The sequence below is a fragment of the Crocodylus siamensis genome, chromosome 2 (assembly GCF_052110815.1).
Source record: "Crocodylus siamensis isolate JL-2025a chromosome 2, ASM5211081v1, whole genome shotgun sequence".
NCBI lineage: Eukaryota > Metazoa > Chordata > Crocodylia > Crocodylidae > Crocodylus > Crocodylus siamensis.
This window is the reverse complement of record NC_143396.1, coordinates 111,648,432-111,663,566: the sequence shown is the minus strand read 5'-3', so window position 1 is coordinate 111,663,566 and position 15,135 is coordinate 111,648,432. Positions and strand designations below refer to the sequence as shown.

The 15,135-nt window shown below is 38.5% G+C and overlaps 1 long non-coding RNA gene across 2 annotated transcripts in view; it reads right to left on the bottom strand.

The window, feature by feature from the left end:
* Window positions 1-3,843: 3,843 nt before the first annotated feature.
* Window positions 3,844-15,135, bottom strand: part of LOC149870631 (uncharacterized) — a 127,052-nt gene continuing 115,760 nt past the window's right edge. For both annotated transcript variants that reach the window (XR_016440799.1, XR_016440798.1), the window contains exon 3: window positions 3,844-3,918. This is a non-coding gene — a long non-coding RNA (uncharacterized LOC149870631). The remainder of the gene's footprint in view (window positions 3,919-15,135) is intronic.

Here is a 15,135-nt window from a genome sequence, read left to right as displayed (position 1 = left end):
CTTTACCTCCATGACCACGTGCAACAAGGAATCATGCCACAAAAATGTATTATTGATTTCATTTTGATTACCTTTCTCTTTTACCAAGTCTTGTCTAGTTTGTGCATGTAAGTTGTAAAGTTCTTGATTTCATATAACTCAATTATGCTCTAAGGTACTCAAAAGCTTTATTGAATAAATAACTTATTTTAATTTGTCCTCATATAGTAGCTTTCCAAGGAGATTTAAACCATTTTTCTCCTGTTTGGCTACTTTCAGACACAATTTTACAAACATAAAACAACCAAAATTGAAGTAAGATTCTAAGTGTTAGTATGCTGCATAAAAGTATAGCAATCCCTATATTTCAATCTTTTTATAAAGCAAAACAAAATATGAATTATATTATTTGCATTATGTGCTGCAGCACATTAGAGAAACCCTTTAATATGTTGATCTAACCTATCTAGCCATATTCTGCACTCAGTTACAGCCAAAGGACCCTGGAGTAATTCAGTTGTATTAGTTCACATTTACAAAGTATAATCAAAATCTGGCCTAGATAAAATAGCTTCAGACACATCCCCTTCTTCCTTTTGAAATGTATTTTTCCTGTTTTGATTAGATACTTTAGTACTACCTCTCCAATTATATGTAGCTTTTCCTGGTTGAAAACAGCCATCAGAATTTTAACCTATGTGAATTCCCAGATTTCTCCTTGCTGCCATTTGCAAAAGTGCAAGTTAAAGGAAGGGGAACAGAAGCAAAAAAAACATTTCCAGGCATGTTCTTCATGTCTGAGTAGTGATCATCAAAAATTCACTGTCTACCACTCCTGTAAATTACTTAGAGAGAGAATCTACAAAGATTCCTTTGTTAAAACAGCAAAGAAAGTTTGTTTCAAAAGTTGACTCAGTGGTCCTTTTCCTTTCACTGATGTCTAATTCATGTCATGTGATGGTGTGGTCACAACAGAATAATAGCAGTAATTACTTTAGTAAATTCTCATGTAGCTATTCAAGACTACCCACCCCTGGGCAGCTTGTGTTATGTATACCATACCGTATTTTTCTCAACACCTACAGTTTTTTTTCATTTCAGTCCGGGGAGTATGTTTGCTTTTCTCTGCACAGGGTACAATTTCTTTTTTTAAAGGAATTGTCATTTGCCTTGGGTACTCCTTTGAGACTCATTGGAGATATGACAAGCACAGATCTGGTTCTCACCTTACATTTAAATAAACAATCTTATCTTGAATGGCCAAATCTCTGTCTCTGGGTTTTCCTGTACTTGCTTTTGGTGAAGCAGGATTGCCAGTGTTACCAGTCAGATTCTTATGCCATAAACCAAGTGTACTTAGAGAGAACATGAGAAAAATTAGCTAATTGCTATGAATAAAAACCAGTCAGCTTCTACCTAAGAGAAAATGTCCAAATCCATAGGTCTTCATTAAGATAATTCAATAAAAGTTTGTGCCTCAGCAAAGCATATATTGACTATGTCCATCCAGTATGAATTTGGTGAGGTTTACTCTTCATCTAAGTGAGGAACTAGTGAAACAAAATGGAGCCAAGCAAATAGTGGGTAATACCTCATTTGGGACCTGCTGCCCCAATAATAAAGCTTGCTCTTTCTTCAGCGGAGGCTGCATTCATGATGAAGTATACAGTTTTTGGGGGGCTTTTTTAATGTATATTTTCCCAGCTCTTTGGTGGATACTTCACTGGCCCTAACATAATCACTTCAAACCTTACCTGAGGCAGAACTGAACACTGGATTTCCAGAAAAGTAAAACAGTATATACAGAGTTTAATGGGCCAGACTCCAGGCCCTATAAATTTTACTGTTCCCATTTACCCAATGTAAGTTACAAGTTGATTAAAACATGTGTGAATTGATTCCTCTAGACTTCATTGGTGGCTTTCGACTGAGAAGTACTCTGTTTTTGTCATATACAAAATACTCCATACATTATTTGTAACAGTTGAAATCTATTAAAACAAATCACTATGACTGTAGGTCTGCTGCAATGTCTGAGTTGCAAATTTGGTTAAAAGGCAACAGATTATTTTGCTCACTCTGTTAATTGAAGGCTATCATAAGTTAAAGAAAAAACCAACAAAAAATGCTTTGTAATAAAAACACACAGAATGTTCAGGTAGATAGGCCCAATCCTATTTCTTTTGAATTGTGTGAAAATATGATCAGGCTCCAGACTTCATGATATGAAGTAGTAGAAATAAAGATATTTTCATTCAGAGGAAGATGAACCAGCATAACATTTCACTGCTGCTAGCACCAGTTCAGAGAATGAAGCTAATAATCAAGCTATTAATAATTGCCTGCTTGGAATAAAATAAATTAATAAAAAGGTTTTTTTTAACTTCTCTGTGCTGTGCCTGCAACTCCCTTTAACATTTGTGAAAAGAATCCAAGTAATCGTGATAATAACTGTCAGGTTATCAATCCATCTCTAGAGAGGACAGTCTAGTGGCAGCCAGCATATGACATCTGCATTCATAAAAGGCTATATTTATTTTTTTCATTGAAAAGCCATAGGCATACACATATATACACACTGATTATACAATGGGCTTTAAAAAAGCAGGTGTGTTAACAAGAGTTTGAAGGAAGAAATTATACACTCTTGGCAAGACATCATGGAGGCAACCTTGATTGTTTTTTGGGCCAACACAAAAGTATCTGCATAATCAGTTCTAATAATTTGATTCACTATATATCCATAGAGATGTACGTCTGAACTATCACTATCTTACTCTTACTATTTACCTATTGCCTACTATGTTTAAGAGCATTTGCTAATATTAGAAGCATTTTTATGCATTTCTAAATCAAATTCTTACAAATTTGACTTTCATACTGGTAGCATAATTAAATGTGTATAATTTCAACAGATGTTTACATTTTGCATTGAATTATCCTGTCATGATACTTTCATGTGATACTCAGTTAAGCAATAGATTCTTAATTTACGTACATTTTTCTCACCATCTCCAACAGTGCAAGCTAAGTTTGTTTCAAAAGCAAGCTAAACAGTTTGTTTAAAAAAGACAACACAGCCAAAATTGGTGTGTCTATATTATGCTATCTAGTAGCTTCTGCTTAAATTGCATGCTTATTTTCTTAATTAAAAAGATACTATATTAATCCAGTTCCATCATTTGGTGGATATACATTTCAAGTTCAGAATGGACATTTTAGTTTGCAAGACATTCAGTAGCAGGAAATACTATTGAAATGCAGAGCTTTATAATAACTATATTGTTTTGTAATGGGGTACTAAATTTAAATCCACGAAGTGCAGTATATGTACCATATTTACTTGAATACAATATGAAGTTTTTTCCCCAATTGGCATGGGGAAAAATGTCCCTCATATGATAATCACATACAAGGAAATATCACTGTGACAGGGTGGCTAAGACACCCTGCTACAGTAAAGTAAGGAACCAAAACTTACTAGAGGACACTAAAGAAACCATGCCAAGCTGAGGCGAGAAAGATGCCATGCCCCAACTAATTAAAGGAACCAGATGGGGCTGTGGCAGTTCAATGGCTGCCACAGCAAGCTCAGGTGCCAGAGTCTGAGTCCAGGACAAGGAAAATGGCATGGCAGATGGAAAAGAGGAAAACTGGATCAAAAAAGAAAAAGGAAAACAGTTGTGTCCAGAAGACAGCAAATCAGATGCTGCCACGGGGGACACAGCAGAGTAGAAAGAAATGTAAAGGGACACCAAGGGAGTGTCTGGGGTTGGCCAGGAGAAAAGGGGAGCAATCTGCAAATAGAGAGGACACCAAGAGAAGACAAGAGGAAGAACAAACCCTGACTCTTGGAGGAAAGCCACTGGTGCAGCAATGGAGGAGACCACCCCATCAGAGGTTCCAGTCCCAAGGGGTGAAGATAACTGCTTTTGGACCCTAGAAGGAAGAAGAGACACAGATGAGATTACACCTTCAGGAGGGGTGAGTCCATCCCGACCCTGAAGGCAAGGGCAGAATTAGAACTGAGAGGAGGCTGTCTTGGGGCCTGTGCAGGGAAGAATGGGGTAACCACAGCCAACTTAGCAGGAGACCCCAGCTAGGTAGCTCACAAGACTAAGACCTGACTCTCTGTCTAGTAGGCAAGCAACAATAACCCCAGAACATCTTGTGTGGTTAGAGCAGAGTATAGGGATGGTGGAGCCCTGCAAAGATAAGCAGACTTCCTTAGCCTTTAACTGAGTTTTTGTCTCCCAAAGTGTTTGGTACCTCTCTATTCTAAAGGAATATTTTAAGGACAGAACATGAGTGTTACAGCAGAGATACAACTTGGCTCCAGGAAGCACGACTCTGCTCCCTTACAATCACTTTCTGAGATTTGTCTATCATTAAATTGCTGCCAAAAGCACTGTGTGCTCAGCAGTGGAAACCAACTGTGAAGTTCATTGAATATAGATAGCCAACACTGAACATGACAATAAAACACGTGGCCCATACTGGGCAAACATGCTGATGTAAGTCTTTTCCTCTGTGTGCATGTGACCCTTAAAAAAGCCTAGATATCCAGGAGTCAAAAAAAAAAACATGGGGAAAAAAAGCACAGTGGCAGATGTGGGGAAAGCGTGCAGCACTCAAAACCGCAGCCTGGCCAGCTGGATCCACACTCCGTCTGCCAGCCAGATTTTGTGCACCTGGATCACTGCTGCTACAGCCCCAGGAGGCCCCCAGGACCCAGGTAAGGCTTCTGGGGCCAGCCCAGTGTTGGCCCCAGCCTCCCCTACCCCACCCAAGGTAACTTGCCACAAGCCAGAGGTCAAGTGGCACTGGAATTCCCTGGGGAGAACTAGTGGTAGCACAAGGCGCACCACTGCCAGTTGTCCCCCGGGGAACCAAATGTCTACATGTGTATGGATGCAGCCTTCAGGTTTATTTTCCCTGCTGTAGCAGTGGAAGGGGGACAAACTCAAGTCAACCCTCCAATAACTGGATTCTATACCTGGAAAATATTAGCAAGTTTTTCATATATAGACTCTAATTATTGGCGGGGGTGTGGTCACTTATAATCAGGGTCATCTTCTAATCAGGGTCATCTTCTATTTGAAGAAATACAGTAGTAAAATCAGTTTTGGAAAGTGAGCTACAATGACCTGCTGCACCATGTTTACTTACAAGCAATTAAAAGGGAAGTGTCATTTTTTTATGATTGTTCTGTGAAGAAAGAGAGAATGCATTCCTGTGATTTAGTTGGGAAACCAAACAAGTATGTACTTGCCATTTGTAAATGTTATTACTGAAAGTTCCTGATTAACCTATATAGCATGCTTATCTGTCTGAATAATCAGGAAAACTGGAATATTTCCAGACTGAGGTTTTGGACATTGATTAAGTTATGTAGCCACTTCAGTTGGATGAATAATTCCACATCCTTTTCTTGGGGGGTTTTAGTGTTTAGATTTGCAATTCAAAACTTTCTCAGCAGAGTACTAAGACATGTGCCTAATTTTAAGTACACAAGAAGTCTGCTCACTTGAAAGACTGCTCATGAGCTTAAAATTATGCCCATGCCTACATATGTTGTGGAATCAGCAGTTTAGATACAATGGAAAAGACTCCATAGACATACCTGAGGTAGAAGGGCTGCAGGTGCACAATAGGCACACAGTATATATTACTTCTATCTACTTCTGTCTAGCAGAACTAATACATTTGGCACCAGGTTGCCTTTTTGCTAAGGTCTCAAGTACTGTTAATTTCAAGAATTAGTGTTTTGGCGTTTGTGTCCTAAACTACTCAAATCCTCTCACATCTCTCATTAAGCAACCCTGCTTCTGGCCTTGATACAGTAATATGTCCTCTATATCAAGTTGTTGGTCAGCCGTAAAATACACGGCTAGAATTCTATGACCACAGTCACATCCTCATGAGAAAAATGTACCTATAGTAATTTGACAGATCAATAGTTTGTAATTTCCAAACCATGCCAGATACTTCAGAGGACAGTGTAAATTCACATTGCTAATCTCACTGTTTAATATTATTTTAAGAGAATTTCTTCCTGACCCCTGCTTATGCCTTTGATGCAAAAAGCGGTTCGTTTCTTTTGGAGGCTCGCAAATAATTCTCAGGCACACACTATTAGCAGCACAAAAGGTGTATTTGCAAATAGAGTCAGAGCAGAGACAGAAAATCTCAAATTGCTCCGCCCCCGAGGAAATCTGCAGCAGGTACTATATGTTCTCCCTCCTGGGCACGTGTGCAGAAACAGGAACTCTTACAGCTCATTTCTGGTTCATACAAACACATATGTGATTACGTCACTTCATTCGTCGCATGTATATTATAATTAACTACTTAAGTATGTGGGGCGGATAGGCATATATGCATCAGCTAATTACGCACGCTCAGAAAGCTCTCTAGGTTACCAAGAGTTGAAATCCCCACCCCTTTCAAGAACACAGTCAGTTGAATTCCAGCTTCTGTAATCTGCATGTGAAAGTCAGGGGGAGAGAAGAAAAGGGAGTGATTCTTAGCACAAAAGGTCCTCGGTAGTGTTTCTGCTTATCAGGTACGAGATGCAAACTGTGCAGTTCTAACAACACTCTATTCATTATGCAGTTCTAACAATATTTCTAACACCTTCACTGCCCTAAAAGCAGTAAAGATTGAGAGCTCTTGTAATTTTAGCATAGCTATTGTAATTACTGGTGTTGGAATCTAATAATTTTGGAATGTCTACTACTTTGTATGAATCCTGAAGGAATATTTGCCTCAATAGCAATAACGTGTCATGGAACACTCATATATAGCTTAATTTTTTCTTTTCTTGTAATTGTTCCCCTGTCATACATGGTTGAAATTAATAGATCCAACTGATTGATCTTCTTCACACCTATCTTCTGCACCATGGGAAGTAGAGCCCTGACACAGAAAGTCATATTGGCAGGAAGGCCTGTGAATAACTCTTCTGAAATGAGTGGGGCTTCTCAGGTTCTTAAAGTTAGCCAGCTACTTTGGAGCCTTCTTGGGGGTCATTAAATCAGGACCTGTCTCTGCTACCTCTCCTTTCCAAGTGAAATATTTCCAGTCTTTTATTTTCTCTCAGGGTACATCTACAGGTGCAATTAGCATGATGCAATAAACTCTGGTGTATATTATGCCAGAGTTTATTACTTCCAGGCACCACATTTGCATGTGTGCCCAGGACTGTGGCATGTTGAGCTGGGCTGGAGTAGCCCTGACTGTCAGGGGGCCCCGGGGATCACCCTGCTCTCAACAGGCTTCAGAGGGGCTGGAGCATGAGGGTTCTCCAGTATGGGGCTACCCCCACACTGAAGCACCCTTTTGCCCCCACCAGCCCAATCAGCATCTACATATGCATTGCTGCACACTAAAGGATGCCACTGTACTTGTGTTTATAAGTACTAACCTGTGGCAGCATTAGTTAGTTTACTGTGGCCTACCAAGGCTGCATGTGTAGATGCTGAGACTTGACTGCGGAGCTAATTAGGCAGCTCCACAGTAAATATCTCATGTAGATGCACCCTCAGTAACATAGGATTGATGTGTACAGTATATAAATTTTGAAATGTTCAATGTGAATAGGAATCATTTAAACAGTTTTAAGCTTTTAATCCCAAAACAAACAAATAAGAAAGACCCAAATTTTCAAGAGCCTAAAGCAAGAGGCTTTTCTCACAGGTTGAAATATCAGACCATTTGCACTGTTTTTTGAGTGTGTGGCTTTATAATAATACTAGAGTACTAGAATGTTTCTATCACATAAATGTTTATGTTTATGACAATCCTTGTCAGTACTAGAGATAATGGGTGTTGTTACCCTACAATATCTTGCTTTTTTAATGTTTATATTTTTTAACAATATGTCAAGCAAAATTTCAGACAAACTCATAGTCACATTGCCTCATGCCTAACTTGAGAGTAAATTTCCTGCTTCTTGTGAGAAGGTTGGCAGAAGGGTAAGCAAATTCAGTTTTCATACATGCGTTGGGGGACTGGAGACCCCAAGTCGGATTTACACAAAAGGCCTAATGTAAAGCCCATTGAATCTATGAGAGTCATCCCATAGACATCATTGAGCTTTGGATCAACTCCATAAAGAACACATGCCTAGGCACAGACCCTGTAGGAGAATTTGAAACAGAATACTCTGACTGCCATACCAGCCCATACGTCTGACTTGGTAACATAAATTTTAAATCTGTGTCTATCCATTGGGACACTTTATGTACTATGACCTCATATTCCAGTATTTCAGCCTAATTCTTCATAGGAAGAACAGTCCACAAGTTCAGCCTTTTCAACATTTCTTTTAGAAGTCAATATCTAGAGTCAAACATTGGGCCAGTATATCAAGACCTGACGTTAGGTCTTGATCATGCCTCACAGTAATGGTCAAAGTTGTAGCATTAATGAAATGGTTAATACACACTTATCTGCATGTAATACAGACTAAGTACTTTAAACTCTGCTGGAAACACTTTAAAACTTTTAAAATTAAATAATCATTCTTTCTGTTCAAATGTTCATACTTACCCTGAGTGTAGAATGCCATGACTAGTGCCTGGATACACAATACTTTCAGACCAGTATAATTCTCATTTTTGGATACTAATGTTAATTTCAGTACATTCCAGAAGCAGCAGATGACTTGGTTATGCCAGTGTAACTGCCACAGTAGGCACTACTGCAATACAATGCTGTATTTTTATTGCCATTTACTCTCCAAGTAACTCTACACCATATTCTGCCACTTGTTTTTTGCTACAGTAGGGCTATATATTCTATGAAATATTCTTTTCACACTGGTATAAAGGCTTGTTACACCAGTGTAAGTGTATTGTGTGTCCAGGCCCATGACCTAGATCTATATTGTTTCTATAAGTTGTGGCATTGATCAGAGCATTTGCAAACCATAGTTCTAAGAGGCATATTTATACATCAGTTGCCTCCCTCTGATCCTCTTTAGGGATGACTTCTACCATCTAAAGTAAGGAATTCCAGGGGCAAGCATTTTTGTTAGAATGACTGTCCTGAATGAAACCCAAAAGTATGAAAGTGTCCTTAACATTATGTCTTCTTCCACCTGGAAGCATGATGGGACTTCCAAGTATAGGTGACCCAGTAAAGTACACAGTTTTCTTCTTAATGCTTTTGGTCTTTTGGGATTTTTGGCCTAGCTGGAACCAGGAGGCACCAGAGGTTAATGGAAATGAAACGTAGAAAGTCCAGACTTGCAGACCCCAATAAAGCTTAATTATGATCTCGTCCAAAATGGCACAAGCAATTATTTCAACCACGTTTTACTGCTGAAAACCTGTGTTCCATTCTGCATATCCAGTCTCTTGCTGATCATGCCAGGAATTTTCCTTCAGATTTATCACTCCACCAGAAAAAAGTACAGTGATTCTTTAAAACTTGCCAATTGCCTGGCAGCTAAATAATGTTACCTCAGAATTTGTAGTATTCTCTAAGGTAAGTACACGAAAGCATAGGTAATACTAAAGTAACTGTATATCTATTTATGTAAGACAAAATTGGCAAGTTTTTAATAGTGACCCCTTCATGCTCTTTGAAATAATACCCTGTGGTCCTCAGATAATTTGGGCCAGAAGTCCATTTAGTTAAGTGAAGGTCATGTCATGGATAATTGCATCTTCATGTTATATTGTCATTCTGCTCCACTGTCCCAAATGTGATATATGCCATTTCTAAAAATTCTTGTGCCATACATTGTGTCTATTTTTACCTTAGCCCAGTGGTTAGATGAACAAGCCAAATTACACATAGTTCTAATGGAGAAGTAATTAGTACATGCAGGAAATTTGTTCAATATATATTTGGTATGAAACGTAAAAGGAAATGTTATAAGAGATGCATTTCAATGTTACCCATACCCCTAACAGTACATTAACACTATTGATTGAAATAATTAATTTCTAGAGGTTTGATGAATTCAGAGATTGCCATGCTTGTGTTCTGATGGCAACATGATCTACTGAACCCCAGTTTTTTCCACCCACACATATAAATGGCATCACAGTCTACATGCTTTTCTGCATGCCATGTCTAGCATTGGACCATCTGGGAGGAAGTACATCACTGTAGATGAGGACTTAAAGAAATCAGTGAGAGCTAGGCACCTAGCTTGCCTTGAAGATCTGGGCTTTTAATACTTTCCTCCTGAATCTTTGTAGAAAATCAAGATTTTTTAGTATAAGCTCCCAAGAAAGCAGCCTTCAGAGCACAGAGATGACATATGGAGAAATCACTTCTTAATGAAGTTTTCCAACTCTATTATTAATTTTACCGTTTCTACTCACAACAGCTAGTTCTCAGCTTAACCCACATACAACTCAGAAACAGACCGCCCAGAGACTTGAAAAAGATTTCCAGGCAATTTATTGTATTTAATACAGGAGCTAACAGTTAGGTGTGTATCCAACTTAAACAAAAATGTTAATCGTGTTTTAGTAAGGTCTCAAACTCCCAGAGAAAAACAAGCATATAATACTAATTAATATGAATTATTTCTTTACCCTAATGCACCTCTTTAATATTTGTGTGTGCTTGTTTTATATTAATACAGTGAATGTGTTTGAAAAAATGTCAGTGAATAATGATTGTACAGTTTTAATCACCTTCCCAGTCCCTGCTTGGAGTTCTTTCCTACTTAGTTAGCATTAGCAGTAATGTAATCAGCATAACTTCCTACATTAACTCACGTATTAACAGTGACCCTATTTATACTTCCCAGCAATCTTTCCTGTTAGTAGCAGGATTACTAATTGCTGGTTTACAACTCCTTCCTCCCTAAAGCAGTAAGACCAGTGGAATCTGGCCCCTCTCCAGATTGTGTCTTAGAGGAGACAGACATTTCCAGTTCTGTGCAGTGAATACAAGCAAAGTCTGCTCCACCCTTGTCAAAGTGAGGCCAACAGTAAGTAAATAGACTAGCTTTGCTGCAGAGTTGCAGGCCTATATTTACACAGCTTGATTGTTGACAGCATAGTGGCACAGGAATGGAAGTTCAGAAGGTGACCTGACCTTGTAATCATGATTTCTGTTTATCTAAAAACCGAATGATGGATTCATGTGAAGCAACACTAATCTTGGGGAAATGGTGTGTGGTTTCCACTTGGAAATTGTTAATTAAATATTCTACTCAGGTTTGGGAAGAGACTTCAGTTTATCAGCATGCAAATTTCATTTTGGGAGGGCCTGCTAATAATATTGTACTGTGGATGGTACCGGGTTTTTTATGACAATGACCCACTCAAATGAGGATCATTATAAATACAGTAGAAATGTTACGAGTGCTGTATAGTTCTCAATTTATCATGTTTCTGATTTGAGTTTTTAATGTGTTAGTTTATATGAATTCTCCAGGAAATCCACTTCTCAGCTTTCAATTCATAAGACAATCCTAAACTAGAGAGCAATAGCTCATATTGGTTGCTATGGCCAGAAAGGTTCATCAGTCTTTATCAAAAGATACATTTTATCAACAAGGTTTTACTTTCCCAATTACAGCCTCTCTCATTCTTTTTCTTTTTTTTCCTTTTCCCCCCAGGGGTTTTCATTGACTGAATTATATAAATACTTTTACCACGGTTGCCAAATAGTAAATGTTTTCCCTCTGGGATAATTACCTAAATAAACTAGATGTCTGCCCACTAGTTTCCTGACTAAAGAGGATAGCGTATACAGGCTAGTGAATTTTTACCAGGGATTATTGTATAAAAGCTCTTAATTATAGTAGTTCCAACAAAGATATAGTCTGTTCTTGGAGCTTTGGGGGACAGATTCTCACCTGGACAATGAAGTCCTTTGAGCTCTTACAGTTTACATTAGAGAGTTTCCCCACCTCTCTATATTTTTTATTCTTTGTCGTACATTTTAAATAGTGATGCATCATCACAAGGAGACAACATTGCAAAAAACAGTAGCAACAAACCCTTCCAGCAATATAGCTAAGAACAGGATACTAAACCAGGCTATTCAGACAGGTATGGCAGGAGGCCTCAACTCCTCAGATGCCTCCTGCAGCTCTTAAATACAAAGACTCCTTGTGACTGCTACTTTTACCCCTTCACAGTTTTATACATGCTTTCTCCACTCTGCGCAGCTTTCCAAGAGACTTGTCTGGTGTATCAGGTGGGTGGACCTACAGCCCCGTTTCCTGATTCCCCTTCCATGCTGTTGATGCAAATACCAAAAGGAAATGTTTCAATCTAGATTTTTAAAAATTAATTTTGTTGGACTAAAAAAAAAAATAGTATGGCAGGTTTACAAGTATGTAAACACCTTGTCTTACGTATCCTAATATTTGAGCTTGAATTGACCTGACAGGTTCCCTTTAAACAAAACATCCCCTGCCTATACTGAATCTCCTGCCACTAAACTGTTCCTGAAGACAAAATGTACTGTTCCAAGAAGGTATTGCACAAGTGAATTCAAAACAAAGTAATCATCAAGAAATCAGTTTGCTTATAGCAAAGCTTTTCTAAGGCATTGCAAACCTAGTTATTTTAATCTTCTAAAGTGTCTCTATCAGTACTTCCCTTCCTCCCGGCAATTTGGACCAAAACGACAGCAGCAATAATTGGAGGATGAGTCACTGGATATACTATAGGTGAGACATTGCCAATGGTGAAGGCCAAGAAACAGTCTTTTTATGTTACCTCTGGGCTTCTATCTCTCTATTCAGGACAGTTTATAGTGGCAGTGTTTGTGCCGCTACAGCTAAGGATCTGTTAGCATTTCTGCCAAGAAATGCCTCTTTATTCCAGGGTTTTTAATATGGCTTCAAAAAGTCACCACTGGCCGACCCTTGGCATATAAGGTCTTATTTTTTTAGCTTTTTTTAAAAAAAAAAATTTACAAAAACATTATGCAAAAGAGCTTAAGTGCTTTTTCATGATCTAGTTACTTAAAACTATGTTCTTAAAATATTGTGTAAATTGTTAACTTACAATTTGGACCAGGAACTTTGGAGGTCAATACTCTATTATATAAAGTTATTCAACATAACACTATAGTGTATCATTATATTAAATACATAATAAAAAAATCAATTCTTGCTAATGTTTACAACTGGCTAGTGAATATTTTTAATATGCATAGGCTTAGTAACAACGTAACAGTAATGATCAAGTTAAAGGTGGTACAATATGTTTTGATTCATAGATTTGTAGATTTTAAGGCCAGAAGGGACCTCGGATGATCATTGGGTCCAGCCCCCTGCACCAGGCAGGAAAAACAACTGCAGTCAGGTGACCCCAGCAAGGTGACTGTCTAGTGTCTTCTTGAAGATTTCCAGGGCAGGTGATTGCACCACCTCTGGAGTGAGCTTATTCCACAGTCTGGACACCCTGACTGTGAAGAAATTTTATATATACAGCATTTGCTGTATATTATCATTGGCAATCCCTTGCAGTCCGGGATGGTTGTTTTCCATGATTGTCTGTCAGAGCATAGGTCATAAGAAGGGTGGAGAGGATCTATTGGAAGACTGAGAAAGTGAAAAGTATGCTAAGAAACTAATATTGAATTATCAAATTTGCTCAGCTTTTACCATTTTACTTGAATTGACGGAGAAGTAAGGGACAGCTTTCACCATCTTATGCTGAGAGGATAGGGATGAGTGAAAGAGACCATGGGGGAAAAAGGGAAAATAAAAAAGAAGGGGATCAAAATCAAGAATGGCATAGTAAATCCATATATTCAAAAAATAGTTTCAGATGCTAAAATAAAACACAGTAGCACTTCAGCAAGACAGGCGGCATCATACAAGGGAATGATAGATGAGTGTGATGTCATTAAGACAGCTTTTGGCTCAGATTCAGGCACTGATCATAAGTTGGTGGGTGCTGCTCCTTTAAAATGTTGATTTAGACTTGTAGCTTGTTAAGCACTGTACTCATGAGACCATGAAGGGAAACAACATTTTTTCTTTCACTCTCCTCCCTTTGCAGATATCACAAGAAGCTAATATAATTGAAATGTTGACTCCACATAGGTTTTTAATTCAAAAATCTCTTAGTGTGGAAGCCAAGGGAATTATCCCAGGAGATGATGAGCCAGTGTAAAGGAGCTGAGCGTGCCTGGCACTTTTGAGGTTATGTTCAGCACCTTTTAGGCCTGAGGCCCAAAAGAATCTGCTAATGAATAGTAATCTGATAAATCTTTTGTGTGAGGTGAATGAAAATGTAAGAAGGGAGGACTGGGATAGAACAACATGCGCTGACTAGCACCAAAACCTAGAAAGGAAGAACGTTCATAAATTTTATTTTTCTTGAAGTATAAGAGAAAGAGACACGGAGAAAAGAGAAAAATGGTAGTTTGATTTGAGCAATTAGTTTTACGCAATCCTCCACAAGCAAAAATAAATGGGTATTTCTTTGGCCTATCTGCATGTTGTAGCTCCTGGAGAATATCACTTTTAAGGGCTGTTTTCTTTTTATCTCTGTTAGCTGTGGCTGAACTCAGCCTTGGCTCTGACTTGAACTTTTTAAAGAGCTCTATGTCTTAAAAAAAAGTTAAAGTAGAGGATGAAATGCAGGCTGAGGCATGCTGAGCAAAGGGTGGAGAGGCCATGCTGCAGCTGGAATTCCCTAAAGCAATACACGCTGCAGTCGTACTTCTATTCCCCATGCATGGGACGAGGGTGGAGTAATATGGTTTTCCTTCCCTCCCCTCCCCACACACACACATCAGACACTTAGCATCCACAGGAACCAACAACAGTGCTCCTGGCCTTGTCCTGAGGGCTTCTTCCTCCCCCAAATCATTCCTGCACACAGTGGCATACTGTAAACTGACAGAAGAAAGTGCTGAATCCTCAAATTCAGTATGCAAATATAAATATGACAAACAACGAAAGTCAAATGTATATAGAGTCCTTTTAATTTATATACTTGTTAGCAAGTCCCTCTCTTTCTTTCTTCTGTGTGAGTTTTGGATGATGCCAAATACTACAGACCAGAAATGGCGTATTCCTAATATATTTTAAGACTCAGAAAATGCAAGCAGGGACAGACACAACATATATCAAATATATCATAAATCCCAAGTAAGTTTTTGGTTTAATTTTGTGTTGTTTAGAAAATTAAGAAAGTGAACTCCTTCTCGGCCAAT